Source organism: Cryptomeria japonica, chromosome 1 (assembly GCF_030272615.1).
Source record: "Cryptomeria japonica chromosome 1, Sugi_1.0, whole genome shotgun sequence".
Classification (NCBI taxonomy): domain Eukaryota; kingdom Viridiplantae; phylum Streptophyta; class Pinopsida; order Cupressales; family Cupressaceae; genus Cryptomeria; species Cryptomeria japonica.
This window is the reverse complement of record NC_081405.1, coordinates 293,661,952-293,684,343: the sequence shown is the minus strand read 5'-3', so window position 1 is coordinate 293,684,343 and position 22,392 is coordinate 293,661,952.

The window sequence follows — 22,392 nt, the reverse complement described above, 5'->3', positions numbered from 1 at the left end:
TTGGCAAGGTCAAGAACGGCTTAGGCAATTTCACTTAATTCTTCCTTCAACTTGATCAAACCTTTACCTCTCAACCTTTCCTCCATTAATATCAAGTCATTGGCCTCTGAAATTTCTTAGGAATGGGTTCTTTCAAGGGTTTAAGCAAGGTACAAGGTCCCTTGAAGAATTTCACTCATGTACCTTTGGAAGGGTCAGGAGCGAATTTCTTCCTCTAGGCTCAATTCATACTTCTTTTTACTTAACTTTGTCCTAGACTTGATCTTTGAATCCTTTCCTTTCCATTCTCAAGTCAATTTTATCTCTCTATTGCTCAAAATGACAACCATTAAATGTCTTTGGTGAGGAATTAGGTCCCTCGAAGGATTTCTCTCATGTACCTTTGGAAGGGTCAGAAGTGAATTTCTTCCTTTACTCAATTCAACTCTCATTTCCTCATTCCACCTTAGACTTGTCTTTACAATCCTTCTCTCATCATGAACATGTTGATTTGTCTTCAATTTTTCTAAGCATGAGATCTATTCAATGCCTGGGGTGAAAAATGAAGCCCTTTCAAAAATTTCACTCATGTACCTTTGGAAGAGACAGGAGAAAACTTGAGGCATGAAGCTTAGACATTGATCAAAACACTCACTTTCTCCTTGTTATCACCTTGAACTATGTTTAGAAGGCTTCCTAAGGGTTTCCTTTCTAAAATTTGGGTTCAAAGAGAAAGTATTGACAAGTTCACTTGTGTACCCTTGGAAGGTACATACCCCTCTAGTGAAATTCGCTCTTGTACCTTTGGAAGGGTCGAGAGTGAATTTAGCTTTAGGGCTCAAATTCCTCACATATTTTAATTCAAATTTATTTCAACTCACTTCCAAAGGCATAGATAGATTATTTTTCATTCACTAAAGGTGTGGAATCACGTATTTTAACACATGTTAGAAGCAAGAGAGGGTTTTAGGGAAATTCGCTCTTATACCCTTGGAAGGGATAGGAGCAAAGTTGGCTCTTGAGCTCAAATTATTACCTTTTACTCCAAATTTCTAAGTCCAAGCTTGTTCAAAGGTATCTCAAAGGGCTATTTCAAGGTAATCTCTCTCAATCAATCATTCTAGAGTGAGATTTCATCCAAATTAGGAGGGTGAAGGGAGTTTAGGAGGAATTCGCTCATGTACCCTTGAAAGGGGAAGGAGCAAATTTGGTGCTCTAGCTCAAATACTCAAATTTCCCTCAAGTTTTCAAGTTTAAACTTCATGTCCTTGCTCCTTCAAGGGATAGGTAAGTGGATGTTGCATCAATAAAAGCCTTGAATTGGAGGAAACCATCCAAATGGGAGCAAGAATTTCTCATTTAAGGAATTCGCTCATGTACCTTTGGAAGGGTCAAGAGAGGATTTGGTCTTTGCATCTATATTCTTCCTTGTCCATGAAAAAAATTCATTCAAATGTAGTCCCAAAGACACATCTAAGGTCAACTTCACCATAGTTGAGGCTTGAAGAAACAATTTAACTTGATTGAAAGGCAAGAAGGGAGGTCTTAAAGGATTTGCTCTTGTACCTTTGAAAGTGATGGGAGTGAATTTTCTCATAATGTGTCAAGTTTCCACTATTTTCCTTTAATTTAACTTTCATAATTCATGATTGTGCTTTATCTTTACTTCACCATTCATCAACATGACCAAATTAGACTCTAAAGGGGGTCCTTGATGACACTTTCTTCAACATTTCATATTCTTTATGCACATCCATGACCTATTCTAATTCATTTTCTTAAGAAAGGCCACACTAAGACTTATCCACCTAGATGCCTGGCAAGGTACAAATATTCCTTTACTCTCAATCAAGACTTGTCTCTAACACTAGTTCTACGCCACTCATTGATTCATCTCAACTTAATGAGACAAACCAATCCAAATGAGCTCTAGAAACTCTTCAATGCAAAGACTAATAGCATAAGCCTAAACAACTAAGCTAAGAAAACTAAGCTAGAAAGCAAAAAGCAGGGGTCCCCATTTGCAATTGGGCGATGTGTGAATACGTCACAACATTTATTCAAAAAATAAAAACTCAATCAACACTTACAACCTTCGGAAAATTCGACCCAACTTATCAAGGGACTAGAAAATGTACTCAAAGTGGAACGAGAATCTTGACCCAGATCAAAACACTTAGTCTTTGATTACCTATGTGTGTGCAAGTGTATTCATTCCCCTCAATAAGACAACTATGACCTCCAAGTTCCCTTGTGATTATCTACGTAGTGTATCTAAACTTCATAACCATCCTGGATAGAGCCTCATTGCTAGTCAAACGTCCATAGCCCCGATGAGGTTATTGCCACAATTTCATGAATATTGCTCCATTGGCAGTCAGGCATCAATAGCCCTGATGGAGTTACTCACATGTTCCCATTAGTCATTTTTTATATTTCACTTTCATTCATTTTTCTTCTTCTTCTTTTTTTAGATTTTCTCATTTTGATTTTTCCTTTTCATTTTGTCAATTCCTTTGGCTTGTAAGAAATGAAGCTTACTAGGGTTTGATGATTGTGGTGGCACTGAAGCTAGATTTTAGATTTTTCACTAATCCCAGCTTCACTTGAAAACCATAATGACTCAGAGTTTTTTAGTGTGTAAAGATATAGTAACTAAAAGATGTCAGTATCAAGATACAGAAAGTGATTCCCTTCAAAGTCTTGGCTTGTAAGAAATGAAGCTTACTAGGGTTTGAGGATTGTGGTGGCACTAAAGCCAGATTTTAGATTTTTCACTAATCCCAGCTTCACTTGAAAACCATAATGACTCAAAGTTTATTAGTGTGTAAAGATATAGTAACTAAAAGATGTCGATATCAAGATACAGAAAGTGATTCCTTTCCAAGTCAAGTACAAGTCCTAACCAAATGATTAAGCTAGAGAGGAATATCCTCAGATTCAAAGCATTCCATGAATAGATATCTAAAAAATGAACCAAACATAAGATCCAAGATTTTACTAGTGTGTAAGTAAACAACGCAAATGCCTTTCTCACAATTGGAGGCTCCCACTCAGGACATCTAAACTAAACAAATAGACAAACCAACTCAAAACAAACTAAAACTAAAGCAAAGAAAACCAAATCGACTCGAAAAAAAACTAATCTAAAGCACTCTTAAGCTAAATCACCCACACTAAGGAAAACCAAAAGCAAACAAACCAAAGAAAGTGAACAATTAACTACCTGAGCCATCCACCTCAAAATGAACTAAAACTAAAGCAAACCAAAACAAACTAAAACTAAAGCGAACCAAACCAAGTCGACTCGAAAGCAAACTAAGCTAAAGCACTCTTAAGCTAAAGCACCCACACTAAAGAAAACAAACCAAAGAAAGTGAACAATTAACTACCTAAGCCATCCAAGAATCATGAGTCAAATGCATCAAGGCAAATTAAGAACAATTCTCAAGAGACCTCTAAACTAAAACACACAAAAATAAAACCTACTCTAAAACTATATACTAGACACTTAGACTTGACACAACTCGAATAAGCAAAATATAGACATGACTTTACATGATTTCTCAATATGTGCAACATGAGCATGACAAAGGTGATAGTTTGTAGTTGAGTAGATTCATCCTTAAATACGAAAAAGAAAGTTAAAAAAAACTAAAACTAAATCAAACCAACTCAAAACAAACTAAAACTAAATAAAACCAAACCAAACCAACATGAAAGAAAACTAAGCTAAAGCACCCACGCTAAAGCAAACAAACCAAAGAAAGTGAACAATTAACTACTTGAGCCATCTAAGAATCATGAGTCAAATGACTCAAGGAAAATTAAGTACAATGCTCAAGAGACCTCTAAACTAAAATACACAAAAAGAAAATCTACTCTAAAACTATATACTAGACTCTTAGACTTGATATGACTCGAATAAGCAAAATATAGACATGACTTTACATGATTTCTCAATATGTGCAACATGAGCATGGCAAAGGTGATAGCTCATAGTTGAAAAAATTCATCCTTAAATATGGAAAAGCAAGCTCTTACCATGAATCTCTCATATTCAAGCAAGTCCTCACTCAAAATGATCAATTGGGGTAGTTTGTTAGGTCTATGATCTATCCAAATATAGGTTGTTTTCCCAAAATCCCCGTAATCAAAATCATAATAACTTTCAAAACTAGGATTAAGGAAAGAAGCAACCTGACACATTTTGAGCTCAGATACAAGGGCTTGCTCAAATAGAAGTGTATTTGTTAGACACAATGCACCACTGAGAGGGGGGTGAATCAGTGGTTCTCAAACTTTTCCCTATAACAACCTATGTGTGTATAACAGTTAGTGGATCTAACACAATGGAAACTTACCAGTTAGTGGGGAGACCAACATGAATACAAACACACACAATGAGACATCTCATAACACCAGTATGTACGAGAAAAACCCAAGATGGGAAAAACCTCTGTGAGAAATGTTGTTGGAGTCTACTGCTCCAATCCAGCCTCATAGTGAAACCTTTGTTACAATGTTTAGGGTGTTGGTATTATGGATGTGTTGCATTATTTTTGTCATTGATGTCGACACTTATCAGCACTTATCCTTCTGAAGATCTTTGGTTATGCTCACCAGCAAGTTCAATGACTTATACACAGTCACCAGTATTTGGTTCGCTGGCAGGTTATATTGTTCACCAGCATTGAGGATGACTTGTTATCATCTGAAGATCACTTGGTTATGTCAAGCACATGGTTTGGACACTTGGTTTTGGTATTCTGGTTATTGGTCTAATAGGTCTGACATATTTGTTGTTATCGGAAAATTGGTCTAGGTTATGGACCAGCATTCATTATCTATTCCAGATCAGTACGACACGTTATGGATATGATTTAATCATTTGGTTATTATTGTAATTGTATTGAGCTAACATGATGCATCGCATCTTGACTTATTTGTAATTGATTTAATTGTAATATTCTTAGTGAGCTGACCTACACATTTGGTCTTAGGTTTTGTATATATGTAAGGTCTCATTTGTGAGATGAAAGACATGAAATGGTATGTAAGGTTATGGTATTGTGACATGGTATGTGTGAATATTGAAGATCATATGAGCATACCATAGAGAAGGTTCAAGGAAGGTTTGAAGGAGATTATCAGAGCTTAAACAGTACTGAATCCAGCATTGGAGATGCTACTTTGAGCAGTACATTATCATTGGATTTAATCATCTAATTGTAGTTAGTGTGACTCCCATTTTGTGATTGAGCAGTGAGCTCTAGGCAGTTGGCCTTTCTTCATGTGCAAACCCCATTTGTACACACATACTATATATAGTAGTATCATCTAATTGTGGGTAAGGTTTCCCACTGTGGTTTTTCCCCTTACAGGGTTTCCACGTACAAATCTCTATGTTATGTGTTGTGGATGTTGTTTCTCTTTCTGTTTCATGCATTAAGTTTCACTGGTATTAATATTAAACTGTCAATCTGTTAACCAACATTAAGTTTGGTTTACCGGTATTAAGTATCAAGTTTGATTAAGTTATATTTGGGTTAAAATTAATTGACAACTGATTCACCCCCCCTCCATTCTTAGTTGCCTCTAGGTCCTAACAATTGGTATCAGAGCCTAGTCCTCTTTTTGCAGAAGTCTAACAACTTGAGGAGATCCTATGGCATCTAATGTTTTCAGGAAGGATAGTCTAAAGCTTGATGGAACTAAACATGGCATATGGAAGATCAGAATGGAGACACATTTGAATTACATTGGAAAAGACATATGGGATGTTACACAAAATAGCTATGTTGGTCCTGCACTGGGTCAACCTAATCCACCTACATTGGGTAAGGATCAAGATAATGATTGCAAAGCAAGAGAAGCAACTTTGAGCGCCTTGTCAGATCAGCAAATCATGGGATTATCAGACTGATCTACTGCTAAATCTATTTGGGATAAATTGGAGACACTAAATGAAGGAGATACCACTGTCAAAATTGCAAAACTGGAATGTTTCTGGGTCAGGTATGAAAATTTGAAAATGGAAGAAGATGAAAGAATTTTTGTTTTTACAGAAAGGGTTAATGAAATTGTTTTGGGAATACAATGTTGTGGAGGTTCCTTAAGTGAAGAAAAAATTGTTTCTAAAGTTTTAAGAGAATTACCACCATCATACAAAATCAAAATAACTACTATTAATGAGTTGAGAACAATGCCTAATACATCAGTATCTAGAGATACCTTGGTTGGAAAACTTTCAGCATTTGAGCTTGAGGAATTTGGTCCTGTTGCTACAATTAAAATAGAGTTAGCCTTCAAAGCATCATCATCATCATCATCATCATCTGATAAAACTGATTGGAAAGCACTTTATGCAAGAGAACTTGAAGATATTAGAAGGGAAAATGAAGAACTGGAAGAGCTTGAAGCACTGTAAAATGCCTAAAGGTCCTATTGGAAGTAAGTATGAAGGTAAAGCACCATTTAAATGTTTTAACTGCAATAAAGTTAGTCACATGGCATCTAGATGTCCTGATAGACATGCAAGATTAAGAGAAGAAGCTAAAAGAACATACAAGCCTAACCCTAAATATCAGAGATACAGATTTAAGAAGAATAGAGACAAATCATGTTAATATGTTGATGAAGGAGTTACTGATGATTCTGATGAAGAACTGGCAGACAATGGATGGGCTTTTGTTGCAATAACAGAAGATCAACCGGCACCTACTGATCCACTGGTAGAGCAGGCCCTGGCAAATAAAATGGAAGAAAAGGATGAATGGATTATAGATTCTAGATGTTCACATCATATGACTGGTGATATAAGTAAATTCTTATCTTTTTGGGAATACAATGGAGGTCTAGTAATATTTGGAGATGACAAAGCTTGTTTGATCAGAGGAAAAGGCACTATATCTTTTGATGGTAAGCACAATACTGACAATATTTATTATATTGAAGGTTTGAAGCATAATCTTTTGAGTGTTGGTCAACTAGTTGAAAAGGGATTTTAGTTACAATTTAGGAATGGTAAATGAAAAATCATTAATAGAACTGGTTTGGAAATTGCAACCGGTAATCAAACTAGAGGTAATATCTTTGATTTGAATAACAATGAAAAGACATGCTTGATTGCACATATTGATGAAAGTTGGTTATGGCATAAAAGACTCTGACATGTGAATTTTGATTGCATTATAAAGATTAGTTCATCTAAGGAAGTAAGGGATTTACCTAAGATTATATAACCTTTGAATCTGATATGTAAGGAATGTCAAATGGGAAAGCGAGTTAGAACAAATTTTAAGGGTATTTCTGAGAAATCCAATAATGTTCTTGATTGAATTCATACTGACTTGTGTGGTCCGGCAAGAAAAAGAAGTCTACAAGAAGATAGATATTTCATGCTAATTATTGATGATTATTCTAGAATGTGTTGGGTTACTTTTCTCAAGGAAAAATCAGAAGCTTTTGGGAAATTCAAATTATTCAAGGTACTTGTAGAGAATGAAACTAGTAAGAAAATCAAATGTTTAAGATCAGATCAAGGAGGTGAATTTACATCTAAGGGGCTCAATACATTTTCTAAAGTGAATGGGATTAGAAGACAACTATCAACACCTCGGAAACCTCAGCAAAATGGAGTTGTGGAAAGGAAGAACATAACTATTCTGGATGCAGCTAGAAGCATGATATTAGAAGCAAATCTACCTCATGTGTATTGGAGAGAAGCAGTGAATACAGTGGTTTACACTTTCAATGGAGTTCACATCAAAGGTGAAACTAGTAAGACACCTTATGAATTATGGTTTGGTAATACTCCTAATCTTAAGTACTTTAGAATATTTGGAAGCAAATGTTACATTAGGAGAGATGAGTATATTTGCAAATTTGATCCTAGAAGTGATGAAGGTATATTTCTTGGTTATTCATCTAAGAGAAAAGCATATAGATGTTTTAAAAAAATATTGCAGAAAATTATTGAGAGTGCAAATGTGAAAATAGATGAACACTTTAGAGGAAATTCAAAGTCTATGGATTCTGAATCAGCAGTTGAGATGATCATAAATGAACCTATACATAATGCACCGGCATAGAATATAGATCAAGTCACACCGGCATCATCAAATAATTCCACAGTGACTGAAGAATAGCAGCAAGTGAACACACCCAAGTATGTAAGACTAAATCACTCTGAAAGTCAGATAATTGGGAATAAGTATCAAGGAGTTATGACAAGAGGAAGACTGGCAAATGAAGAGGTATGTTTAATTTCTCAAATTGAACTAGCATCTGTTATTGAGGCATGTGAAGATAAATATTGGATTAAAGCTATGGAAGATGAATTAGAACAAATTGAAAAGAACAATACATGGACATTGGTTCCCCCACCTAAAGATAAAAAAGTAATTGGAACTAAATGGGTATTCAGAAATAAACTTAATGAAGATGGATTATGCAAAGACTTTTCTAACAAGATGCAGGAAAAATTTGAAATGTCTATGATTGGGGAGATAAAATTCTTTTTAGGATTGCAAATTTCACAAATTGATAAAGGTATATTCATATGTCAGACAAAGTACTTGAAGGAACTATTGAATAAATTTGCTATGCAAAACTCTAAACCGGTAAGTACTCGTATGACTACAACTGATAAACTATCATTAAAGGATGATTCAACTCCTATTAATCTGACAAGATACAAGTCTATGATTGGAGGTTTACTGTATTTGACACAAACAAGACCTAATATAATGAATGCAGTGTGTATTGTTTCAAGATTTCAAAGTAATCCTAGCGAAAATCATGAATTGGCAGTGAAAAGGATTTTTCGGTATTTACAAGGCACAACAAATCTTGGTTTATGGTACCCTAAAGATGAAAATTTTGATCTATGTGCATACACCAATGCTAATTGGGTAGGTGATGTAGATGATAGAAAGAGCACCACCAGTGGGGCATTCTTTCTTGGTAGCAGATTGATTTCATGGTTGAGCAAGAAACAAAGTTGTACATCATCATCAAAAGCAGAATTAGAATATGTTGCAGCAGCAACTACTTGTACTCAGGTATTATGGATAAAACAAATGTTGAAGGATATAAGGATAAAATACAAAGAACTGGTAATCATCTATTGTGATAATTCAGTAGCAATTGATATATCAAAGAATCCAGTATTTCACTCTAAGACTAAACATGTTTCTATCAAATATAATTTTTTGAAAGAGAATGTTGAAGCAAAATAAGTGAGATTGGTTTATGTGAATACTAAAGAATAGATTCAAGATATATTTACTAAGCCTTTGCCTAAGGAAATTTTTCAATATCTCAAAGAGAAGCTTGGAGTCATACCCTCACCGGTAGAGACTTGGATAATTGATGCTTGGCATCAAACCGACAAAATTTACAGAGAAACTTTTTTCCAGCTTTGATGGAGGAGAGCTACTTCTCAGGGAGAGTAGTTGGTTATAACAATTGGTTATTATAATTGGTTGTATATGTATTTGTATTGCTTTGGCATTTGATGTCAAAGGGGGAGAGATATCTATGAAAAAACAACATTATCCTTTGGGGAGAGATTATTCATTGGGGGTTACTCTCTGCATTTGTATTTTGATTTCTGGTATTGATCTATTTTGGGGATTGTTGGTTTTTGTTTTTGGCATTTCTGCTTTGGCACTTAGATGGTTTTTCCATCTTGTGTTGCCATCAATGCCAAAGGGGGAGATTGTTGGTATTATGGATGTGTTGCATTAGTATTGTCATTGATGTCAACACTTATCATCACTTATCCTTCTGGATATCTTTGGTTATGTTCACCGGCAAGTTCAGTGACTTATGCACAGTCACTGGTATTTGGTTCACCAGTAGGTTATATTGTTCACCAACATTGAGGATGACTTGTTATCATCTATAGATCACTTGGTTATGTTGAAGACATGGTTTAGACACTTGGTTTTAGTATTTTGGTTATTGGTCTAATTGGCCTAACATATTTGTTGTTACCGGCAAATTGGTCTAGGTTATGGACCGGCATGCATTATCTATTCTAGATCAGCACGACACGTTATGGAGATGATTTAATCATTTGGTTATTGTTGTAATTGTATTGAGCCAACATCATGCATCGCATCTTGACTTATTTGTAATTGATTTAATTATAATATTCTTAGTGAGTTGACCTACACATTTGGTCTTAGGTTTTGTATATATGTAAGGTCTCATTTTTGAGATGAAAGACATAAAATGATACATAAGGTTATGGTATTGTGACATGGTATGTACGAATATTGAAGATCATATGAGCAGACCATAGAGAAGGTTCAAGGAAGTTTTGAAGGAGATTATCAAAGCTTAATCGGTATTGAATCCAGCATTGGAGATGCTACTTTGGGTAGTATATTATCATTGGATTTAATCATCCAATTGTAGTCAGTGTGACTCCCATTTTGTGATTGAGCAGTGAGCTCTAGGTGGTTGGCCTTTCTTCATGTGCAGACCCCATTTGTACACACATACTATCTGCAGTAGTATCATCTGATTGTGGTAAGGTTTCCCACCATGGTTTTTCCCCTTACAGGGTTTCCACATACAAATATTTGTGTTATGTGTTGTGGATGTTGTTTCTCTTTCTGTTTCATGAATTAAGTTTCACTGGTATTAATATTAAACTATCAAACTATTAACCGACATTAATTTTTGTTTACCGGTATTAAGTATCAAGTTTGATTAAGTTATATTTGGGTTGAAATTAATTGACAACTGATTCACCCCCCCCCTCTCAGGTGCCTCCGGTTCCTAACATAGGGAACCAACCCAAGGAGCTACAACCCCTGATTTAGGGCACCAACCTAAGGAGCAGCAACCCCTACCAGATTTATGGGCTACAACCCAAAGGAGCTACAACCCCTGCACAGAGCTGCAACTCAGTGTTCACAATGAAAACATCAAATTCAAAGTTAACAATATTGTTACAAGTGAATCTTTTAACCTTTCTCATATACCTTACTATGGCGGTGAGATATCTTCTCTGCTACACTAGTACACTCCTTTTGCTGCTCTAAACTGCTGCTTTACTATTGTTAAACTCTATTAGAACTCTTCTTCTATTCTACTAGGGCTCTACCTCACTCTTTTCTCTTCACTGGTACAACAATTTGTCAGTTCTCTATCTACCTTCTCTGCAACTTACTTATCTTTTGCTTTGTCGGTATGGACACTCTCGGTTCTGCTCTACTACCGGTTGAACACTTCAACTAGGTTCTCCCTTACACTCAGTCTTTTCTCAGATATGCATTGTGCACTTGACTGATTTACTATAACTTGCAGAAGTAACACTCCATAGCAGCACAATATTCTTCTATTTTGCATCACTTTAACAATGTCTTTGGCCTGCATATTTATAGACAGGTTTTCCAATTCAAATCTCAAGCGGTTAGGATTTCCTCAGCATCCTCGAGGCAAACCAAATCCAATCAGATCTTGCATGATCTAATCTCCCTGATAGCCAACTGTACATCTCTCCCATTAACGTACCTTCTTGATCACACCTTTTATCTTTGGTGATCTTCTTTTTCCCTTATCGGCTAAAGTCTTGGTCAACCACCAAGATCGGTCTTGATGTTTCCTTCATCTGTCTTGATCTCCTCAATCACTCTTAGCTAGCTCTAAGTTTTCCTCCAGACCTCGAGCCGCAAACTTCTATAATAGCTCTGCAACATGTCCTGTGATTTTTTGGATCTTCCATTAATGTTGACCAACTCTACAACAACTCCAACGGTGTACATTCCATCTACCATTGTATGCAAGTTTGCCACTCTAGTTCCATGTGGAATCCATGTCAACCAGCTACCAGCTTGGCTCTTCATGTCAGTCGAGATAGGATCACCGACCAAACACTCTACCGGTTCCTCTTCTCTGTTGGTTTGCTAACCCTCCCACTATGTCACACTTATACTGGTAAAGTCATCATGTTTTCTCTCTATTGAACTGTCAGTGGAACACCTAAATCAGTCATCAGACATGTCTATCCAAAGCATGCTCATTCCCACCAAATGGTAAATCTTCTTCATCTGCACCTTGTCCATATTATCGGTGAACATACATACCGGTAAGACCTCTTGATGACACCATGTCATCAACCTTTACCAGATTCCATCTTCAGCTAGGCCATTCTTCCTCTATTTGCATCTGCTCAGTTATACCTTCTCCTTGATCAGCTCAAACCATATCTCAGTCAGTTTGTCAAGCTGGCAAACTCATCACTCTTCTTCTGTACTGGCATCCCAAATATGCCTTCTCAATCAGTCCAGTGCATAACCCTAATTTCATGCACTTGAGGCATTCCTTTGTTTTCACTGGTGGATCCGATGTGAACCTTTAAGAACTTTCCTTTCCCTCTTCTCCCTTATCTCACCGAACTATGATGCACACAATGCATAATAGGAGATAAGTTCCACTTACCGATAGAGTGACACCTTATCTTCTACATCAGCAATGCACTTTATGTGACTTCCCTATTTGTGTAGCATCTCTTCAAACAGGCACATGTGATCTAGTGTGGGCACATTCAGTGTTAGTCATCTCTTCTCATGGTGACATCATCTTCATTTGGTGGGATTCCTATTGTTCTGTAACCTCACAGCATACTGGTGGCCTATGCATTCTTCTCTTCTGGTGTTGATGTGATTTAGGTAACATTTTTCCTCTTCATCACAAGAAATAGCCAAGTATCATGTTCATTGTCAACACTTCACTTGCCAGTTGACATACTTTCCTTACCAAGGATACACTGTGATGGTAACCTATCCATCTTATCCACACAAGTTAGGCACTAACTTCTATACCGGTGACTCTAGTGATCATCTTCCTTACCATACCAGTGTACTGCAACACAAGGTGATATCCAAGATATCACATCACAATGTGCTCCTTCATGATAATGTTGCACATATATCTCTTCTCCCAGTAGTCATCTCATATCGATTGACATCAATGACAACACAATGCCAACAATCTCCCCCTTTGGCATTGATGTCAACACATGTAGTATCTGGCATACTACATAGTCTTTCTCCCCCTTACTATGATCCATGGATTCTCACACATGTAGTATGTAGTATGCTACAGAATCCTTTTCCCCCTTTGACAACAATGGCAAAGGGTACTGTCAGGATATCATTCCTCCCTCTATTTACCAATCACTAACAAAATTCTTTCTCCCCCTTTGTCTTCATTGGATGCAACTCCTCCTTTCATACCAGTTGATATCTTGTCACCAATTGTTACATCTTCTCAAGTCATAGTACTTAAGATGGGGAAATTAACCATCAACTAACACCAATTGAGCATGCAAGTCTAATCCTATTTGATAGAGGACTCAATTTCAGAAAGACTTATACGAATTATTGATGTGTCAGTGAATACTACTCACCTATCGGTCAACCTGCAACACCTCTTGTTTGATCCAAAATTTATTCATAATCAAATGTGATTGTACCATGAATCCAACTAGCTAGAAGATAGGTAGATACCCATAACCATGAAATTCTCCTAGGTGTCCCTACTGCAATTTCCATCATCTGTAGTTTGGGTAGTCAGTATCCTTATGAGTTCAAGCATGTCTGTTACTATTTACTAAGTTGTCATTAGTTTTATGTCCAAAGTCATTCTATATACTCTAGTTGGTTAATACTACCGAAATATCGAGTCGATAATTACTAAGGTGTCAGTTATACAAGAGAGACTAGTCACCGAGATGAGACACATCGAGCTGTCTACCGAGTAAAGTTCTTATGCCTACCGAGCAGCAAAGAAGGTATATCGAGTTAATCTGAACCGAGTGAAAACGTGTTACTAGAATCAATGAACCTGGACACATATGTGAAACATGCTACAAGATTTGAGAACATGGAACCATTATTACATAGGAAATTGTATTGAAAGATTTTGTATGATTTTGAGGAAGTTTATCCAATGAAATAATTTTTATGTTTATTCATTCGATAAAACATGTTTATATGATCAATGCATGATCAGATCGCCATCTCAGAGATCTATAAAAATAGAATGATTTGAGTATCAAATATAGAGGGAAAATGATGAGTTGAAAATGAAAATCTTAAGAGGAGATAAGATGTGATGATTGAACAAAGATATTCAGAGGTCACCAAGAAAGTTTTTAGAGAACAGTTTAAGGGACAAAGCATATAGAAGTGGTTACTGAGTTGATTTATCAATTACCGAGGTATTCTATAAGCAAGGTAATTTCATGTTGAGCACATAGAGTCTACTATAACATTTCAGATGTAAAGTTGCATATATTTTGTAAAGATTTTGACTAAATTATTTGAGTTGTATTAGAAACCTTTAACAAGGTAAAAGACTTTAACAGAGTCTATAAATTGTAAAGCCTTTAACCAGGTACAACATTTTGTAAAAGTGTTTGTAAAATCCTTTAGCAAGGTAGACCTAAAGATCTTGATACTCCTAACAGAGTAAGCTATCAGAAATAGCTAAACATGTAGCTCTAACCAAGTAATCTTTGTTATTGTAGTAGTGAAGTTGTGGGTGCCATCCCCACCACATTTTTCTCTCTAACAAAGAGTTTCTACATAACCAAAATCTTTGTGTCATGGAGTGAAGTTTATATGGATGTTATTTCTATGATTATGTTCCAGTATTATATATATTTATGAGATCAGCAATATTCAGTCTATGTTTATCAGTAAAATTGTTTTTAAAGAAAAGTTTTGAAGTACTGATTCACCCCTCCCCTCTTAGTACATTATCTTTCCTAGTTGGACCTAACAATTGGTATTAGAGCTCTACTCTTGGTAAAGGTATTAATAGCCTAAAGAGAAAGATCCTATCAATGGAAGGCTATAAACAATCACGCAGAATTGTGAATCTTCAAAAAGAATTGGATCATGCTAATCAAGTGATTGCAAATATGCAAAGACAAATGCAAAGATCACTGAAAGTCAGAAGAAGGTTGTCTGATGATTTATAGGACTCACAAGAGTTAGTGGAACAAATTGAGACATCATCTGAGAATAGCATATCAAAAGAGTCTAAAGAAATGATTGAAGAACTGAAAGAAAAGAATAAAGCACTGAATGAATAGCTAAAAGCAATGAGAAGGGAACATGAGTATTTCAGCACACAGATGACTGAAAATCTTGATGCATTGAGAATAGCAGAAGATAATATGTGAAATATAGAAAGATAAAAACAACAACCAGAAGCAATGGTGTCTAAAAAGAATGATGAAATAACAAGGATGACTGGAATTCAACATAATCTATCTAATCAATTGGATTATGCACATCATGAAGCAACTCTAAAAGAAAATGAGAATCAATCATTGAAAATTGAATTATCAAGATTGTCCAATGAACTTGAAGCAGAAAAGAAGTCAAAAGAAACATTGAAGAAAAGTTATGAAGCATCAAGAATGTTGGATGAGAAACTAAACATAAGATCACCCAACAAATCTATTGGACTCGGTTATAAAAGAAACAGCTCTACCGAGAAAGGGATCAACACCACCGAGAAAGGAGAATCATCAAAGAGGGTTGGAAACAAAGATAAGATGAAAGACAAGAAGCCTATTTGCAACTACTGTGGAAAACAAGGACATACTGCCAATGTTTGTCAGATCAGAAAAGGTAAGCAACCGAATGTTACTAAGTCTGATGGTTATTGTTACAATTGCAATAAGTATGGTCACACATCTAAACAATGTAGGACTAAGTCTGTTAACAATTATCAGATGGTAGAATTCAAAGGGTTTTACAAAAATTGCAATAGATATGGACACAATACCGAGATGTGTTGGTTTAAGCAGAAAAAATTATATGTGGTCTCCACACCGAGCAAATACTAGAAGCTACCGAACTCACACAGATCTCAATCATCAATATACTTCAGTACCATGGGATTACAACACAAGAATATGGTGTGAATGTTGTGGAAGATGTGGACTTATAAGTGCTAACTATATGATAAGGTTTGGAATGAGCAACCGAAGATCACAGAGAAATCCTGGAATGGCATGTTTTCATTGTCACAAAGTTGGACACTTGGCCAAAGACTACAGAGATCAACCCAGAGGAGATAACAAGAAAATTATAGAAATTCTAGAAAAAGAAGGAAAATGTGTCAACCAATGAAGAAAGCACCTTACCTACCGAGTTAGGTGCATCTACCTCAAATTAATCAATAAAGGTATGAATGGACTGCATTCTCACAAGGTTAGATCTTAACAGTTCCTATTTAATCATGTACATAATTCCAAAATCTGCATAGCTAAGATGCAATAGCAAATTTGAAATATTACCTAGTCTTTTGTATTACCAATGAAGTCGGTAAATGCATTAAACCTATCTAGTTGGTAAAAATCCTATAAGGGAGATAGTCGGTTTAGTGGAACCAAGTGCATTTAATGCCTATTATACCTAACTACACAAAGCCCAATAAGGTAAAGGATGCATTTAAAGTACTCTGCACGGTCATTTTTCACTTACCAGTTTTCAAAGAGCAGAGCTAAGCAAATCAAAGGTGATCAAACATTTCCAAGAGCAAATTCAAGGTATTTCACACAATCTAAAACACATTTTCAAGCAAGTTAACCAATCAAAGTCAGTTGTGAATATTTGCATTGTATTTACTAAGTTGGAAGCATTTTTCTAGTTATTTGAAACCCTAAGCTATTTCATAAGTAGATTTTCAAGTTTGAAATGGCTCCCAAGGTACAGAAACCCACTGTAGTAGAGAGAATTGAGAAGTCGTTGGTGAAATACACCTTACCTCCCAAAGTGGCATCCGAACCCGATGAGAAAACAACATTCTCTCTTATTTTGGATAGGGTTATGTTAATAGAAGATGTCAGATTTTATACTAAGTGTCATGTTGAAGAGCTAGGTCATACTGAAATTAAGGATATTGTAGCATCCTAAAATTGTGACACTTACAATTTCAACTGCATTTGGGTCTTCATGATGGTGACGCAACACTGAACCTGAATGGAGACCCCGAAACCTATTTGTGACATCAAAAACTGCATCTTTTCTGCACCTTGGCCTAATCCTCCTTGCACCCTACTATCCCAGGAGGTGGGACCATGGCACCCAGTGCCCTGGTCCTTCAGGACCATGGCGCCCAGCGCCCTGGTCCCTGGCCCTATTTTTTGCTCGGTCTCTTCTTGGGCATCGGGTCTTTAAGTTTGCAATTTGATAAATAATGTTCCTAGGTCGGCCTAAGGTCAGAAAAATCAGTCTTCTAACCCTAATTGACAAGTATATAAACTACATTTCCTCTCTTAGAAAGGGCAAGAAATGAAAAAAGGAAAAAACATATGCATACAAGAGGCGAAAGCGACATTCAAACATTCAAGCATTCAAGCATTCCTTCAAGCATTCTAGGTCTCTATTCAAGGCTAGGTGTTTCATTCAAGACAAGGATTCAACCATTGAAGAGGAGATCACCTACAACTTACAACACACAACATACAACATCATTACACCTTCGCATGTAAGAATACAAACATTCTTACAACAAGGTATCAGTACTTGATTACATTACAAACATTTACATTTACAGCATTCTCATTTCTTGGTTAATTCCAAAACTAGGGTTTGACCTAAAGGCAAAACCCTAATCCCTAACCCCCCAATCATCCTCTCTTTTCTGTGTGTAGGTTGTAGGTATGCAGCTGTAATTGAAGATCTGGAATCCTTGTGCAGAGACGAACAGATCCCCCTTCGTTTTGTGGATTTTTCAGAGGATCGTGTGCACTCTGGGTGCCATTGTCCCATCAACTTTCACTCAAACTTGTAGGACAGCATCGTCTTGACATTTTACTACTAATTCCAGGTCCATAGCTTCATCCCACGTCTCTATCTCTATCTACAAGCGAATCTTTCTTACTTTCACATACACTCCTAGTTCAATCCTTCTATCTACATTCTTTACAAAAGAGGGTAGCCTTGCTGTCTCAACCCTTGAAACTCATTTAGAATTCAATCTTGCATTGTGTGGGATTGGATCTTGTGAGTTTCAACCCCTCTTTTGAATGTAAAGTCTCTCCTAAGAGAAAACCGTCAATCCTAGTGACCTCCTTTCTCCTTGGAGTGGGGGGAACACCTAGGGTTCGATTTTCCGCTTTACATTTTGGTGAACCCGATGTGAACATCCTAATTCTGATTATTCATGGTTAGATCTGAAAAATTTTGCTTCCTTAATTACATTTCCATGTTTGATCTTTTGCAAATTTTAGAGGTTAATTGCATAAAAACCCTAAATTTCCTTTTTAGTAATTGAGCTTGCGAAATGTTTAATTGTTAATGCTTGTTTTAGATCTACCCTTCTATTGCAAATTATCAATTCATATTTGTGCCTTAATTCTGAAAATTAAGTGGTTAAGTGTCAAAACCCTAATTTTTAAACCCTCTTGATTCAACCTTTGACCGATGATTTCACTTATCAAAACACCTCCAAATCGGCTGTAACTTTGGATTCTGCAACAAAATCATAATATCTCTCATCCCTGAAAATTTTGAAAAAAGTTGCGAGGACCGTGTGCACCCCTAGCGCCATTGTCCCCGACATTTTTTCCAAAATTTCGGGAGCTAGATCTTACTGTATTTTTCTACTAGAATCCAGAATCTTGGCTGATTTCATCAATTCTAACACTTTCAAAATTAAAGTCAAAGTTGGTCTAGTGATTGCTTGGATTAAGACTTCTAATCATTCAAAAATTGTTGAAATTGAAATTTTGTGTTAAAATTGTGTTTCTTACTGTCCTAAATCTGAAAAGTGTGTTGGCATTCATTCAAAGTTTCAGTGCTTTATTCAAATTTTTGCAATTTGTGACTTTTGAAATTAAGTGTTTAATTGCAACAAGTTTGATTTCCTCTTTCAAAATTGAATTTTGCATGAAATTGAGTCAACTTTTAAATTTCAAAGTTTGCATTGCTTTTAGTATTCCCTTTAAAATCATAAAATTCAAAATTTCAGTTTCCCTCTCTTTTTCAAAATTCAAATTTTGCATTTTTCAACAATCTTGGTAGGGTTCAATTTTGAGATTGCAACTTTAATTTGGCCTATCTACAAATCGTAAAATCACTCAATTTTTTCAGATTAGCTTTAAAATCATCATAACTTTCATCTCTAAAAATTTTGAAAAAAGTTGCGAGGACCATGTGCACTCCGTTCGCCACGGTCCCTAACATTTTTTCTGAAATTTCTGGAGATTGTCATGATTGCATTTAATAGCTTAAATCTAGGAGATTGGTTGATTTTATTAAAATTTGCTACCTCTAAATTTGAAAATAAATTCAAAATTCTTTCTCTCTCTAGTGCATGAGTTTTACAACAATAAGCCCTACTTATACTATTCCCATTAGACGAAGCCTTAGAGTTAAGTCTTTCCAAGGTTTAATTACCGAGGAGATGGAACCTAATTTGAGTGGCCTTTTTAATGAGGACACGGGCAATTCCTCTAATCCTCTTAATGATGAAGAAGCCCTCCATGAGGTTTCTGTAGAACAACTTTCGAAGTTGGATAACCAATTTGATGATTTTCAGCAATGGATGTCTTGAGAATACCCCGATAGTCAAGCTCTTTCATTAATTGAGGGTCTAAAACGTATGGTTCAAAGTGATAAGAATGGAATTGATATTTTGCGTAGTATTGCACACATCATGGACTCGAATGTGATGCCTATGAAGAGTTGTGCCGAAACTTTAGGTTATACGCAACCTCCTACTCAAGTCAATCATTCTATCCCTTTGACAACTTCTATTGCTAGTATACCCACTTTTACATCAAACATAATGACTACTTCAATACAAAACATTCCACCTATGATCAATAGTCATGGGGGCAATCCTTCCCCTTCAATCAACCCTCTTCCTTCATTCAATCCAACTTCTTCATTCATTCCTTCAATGAGTGTCCCTATTACATCTCCACAAATGAACATGACGCAAGGGGGCAATTCATTCAACAATTCCATTCCTCCTTGTAGTGCTCCTTTTTTCCAATCATCTCCTATGACTAACCATCATAGTGTCCCGCCACCTTACTCTCAATCAATACCTTCTTTCAATAACACAATACCTCCATCACAATCTAACGTGTCTAATATGAACTCTTCGACTAAAGTGACCATTAACAATCTTGCACAAACTGTCTCTTCTTTACAGCAACAAATTGCCTCTATGAATCAATCTAAGTTTAGTGTGCCCACATTTGATGTTGCGAGCCCACTTTCTCTTAACATTGTTCGAGCTATCCCCCCTAAGCATGTTGAAATCCCACAGTTGGAGCTTTATAATGGTAAAGGTGATCCTCTAACACATGTTAAGACCTTTCAAACAATATGTACCGATTTTGCTCATGACCAAAGGTTGCTTGCAAAACTGTTTACTAGAACATTAAGAGATAAGGCTCTACAATGGTATTGCTCGTTGCCTTCCTATTCTATTACTTCTTTCCAACAACTTGCAAATGCTTTTATTCAACAATTTCAAAATAATATAAGTCCTAAAGTTACTTTGATTGATTTAATGCATTGTAAACAAGGTGTTAAAGAAAAAGTGACTGATTTCATTGGTAGATATAAGCATTTGTGTGCTCAAATATCTTTTCCAGTACCTGACAATGATATTCAAAGAATCTTTATTTCTAATTTACAAAAAGATATTAGAGAAAAACTTCTGTTTTCTGAGTTTACTTCTTTCCAATAGTTGTGTGCAACTCTTCACAATTATCAACTGACGGTGAGTCAAATGGAACAAGCAAATCCTATGGCTCCGAGTGATAAGGGTGATAGTAGTCAACAACCATTTGGGAAGTTTAAACCGAACAGAGGGTTCGTTAATGAAAACATCATCAACAACAATGTGAATGCAGCATCAGGTGTGCCTCCTATTTCTAAGTTTTTCAAAAAAGAAAGAAAGTTTACTCCTTTGAATGAATCATTGCATAGTATTATGAATAAGTTATTGGAACAAAATGTGCTTACTCTCCCTCCTATAAAGCAAATAGATCCTGCAAATATTAATTCACCCTATTTTGATAACAAATCTTTTTGTCAATTTCATCGTCAACCTGGGCATGATACTGAAAAATGTTTTGCTTTAAAGGGTAAAATTCAAGATTTGATTGATAATAATACTATCTCTGTTTCAGGTGTGAATGATAAAGGCAACACATTTGTAGCTCTTCCTAACCAAAATCTTAAGATTTTTACTGATCCATTACCTTCTCATACCTCTAATGTGATTGAGACTAATGATTCCTCTTTCTCACCTGATGGTCTTGTGTCTATGACTCCGAATGTGATTAACTTTGTAGAGCAGCAAAAAATCCCTAAATAACCTTCCATCACATTTGATTCCAGTGAAACTATCAGGGCACCTGATGGTCTTTTATACATAGTTGCAAAAGTCAAGAATACACCTTGCCATGGAGTGCTTATTGATCCTTCTTGCTTGGTTAATGTTATTACTGAAGAATTTCTTTTTACTTTGCAATTGAATCAAGTGATCTATGACAAAACAAATGTGGTTGTGAAATTATTTGATGCATTTTATTCTCCTACAATTGGTTCTATTACATTACCTATTGAGGTCCATAACAAATCTCTTGATGTGAGCTTTTCTATTATTCCATCATCCGCACAATTTCGTGTGAAGCTAGGCTATCCTTGGCTATCTTCCATGAAAGCTATTGCTTCTCCTATTCACAAGTGATTGAAATTTCCCCATAATGGTGAAGTTGTTACTGTCAATCATAGTCTCTTTAAACCAGCTGAAAGAACTTCTAGCATTCCTATTGATTATTTTTGGCCTAAACAATTCCAATCTCTTCCACCGCGGAGTGATCATCTTTTCAAATCTTATCAAAAGTGGAAAAAAGATATGATCCTATCTCTAAGTGAACCTCAAACACCCAAACTTGATATTCCTATCATTCTTGAGAAGGAAGTTCTTCCTTTGAAAGATAAAACTAATGTCTTTCCTCAAGAAGATTCCCAACCCATTCCTATGGATGTGACTATGTCTATGTCTAATAAACTTTCTAAAAGTAGACCTATACCTCCTCATCATGATGGACTTGGTCTCCTTCGTAAACCAAATATTCCTCCTTTATATGGAGCAGTTCCTCCTCCTTCCTCTTATAAAGAGAAGAGACCTGCCTCTTCTCCTATTATCCAACCTAAGAGACCACAACCTAAACACCCAAGTGATAAGGATGAGAACATTCCTCCTCCTCAATCTTCTCAACTTCCTACTAAGACTAGACAAAATCATTTTGCGCGTGAACACCGACGAAAGCATCATCTTAGAGATCGTGCAGCTGCTTCTCAAACTTTGCAATCCCCAAAAACACCTTCAGCTAGTATTATT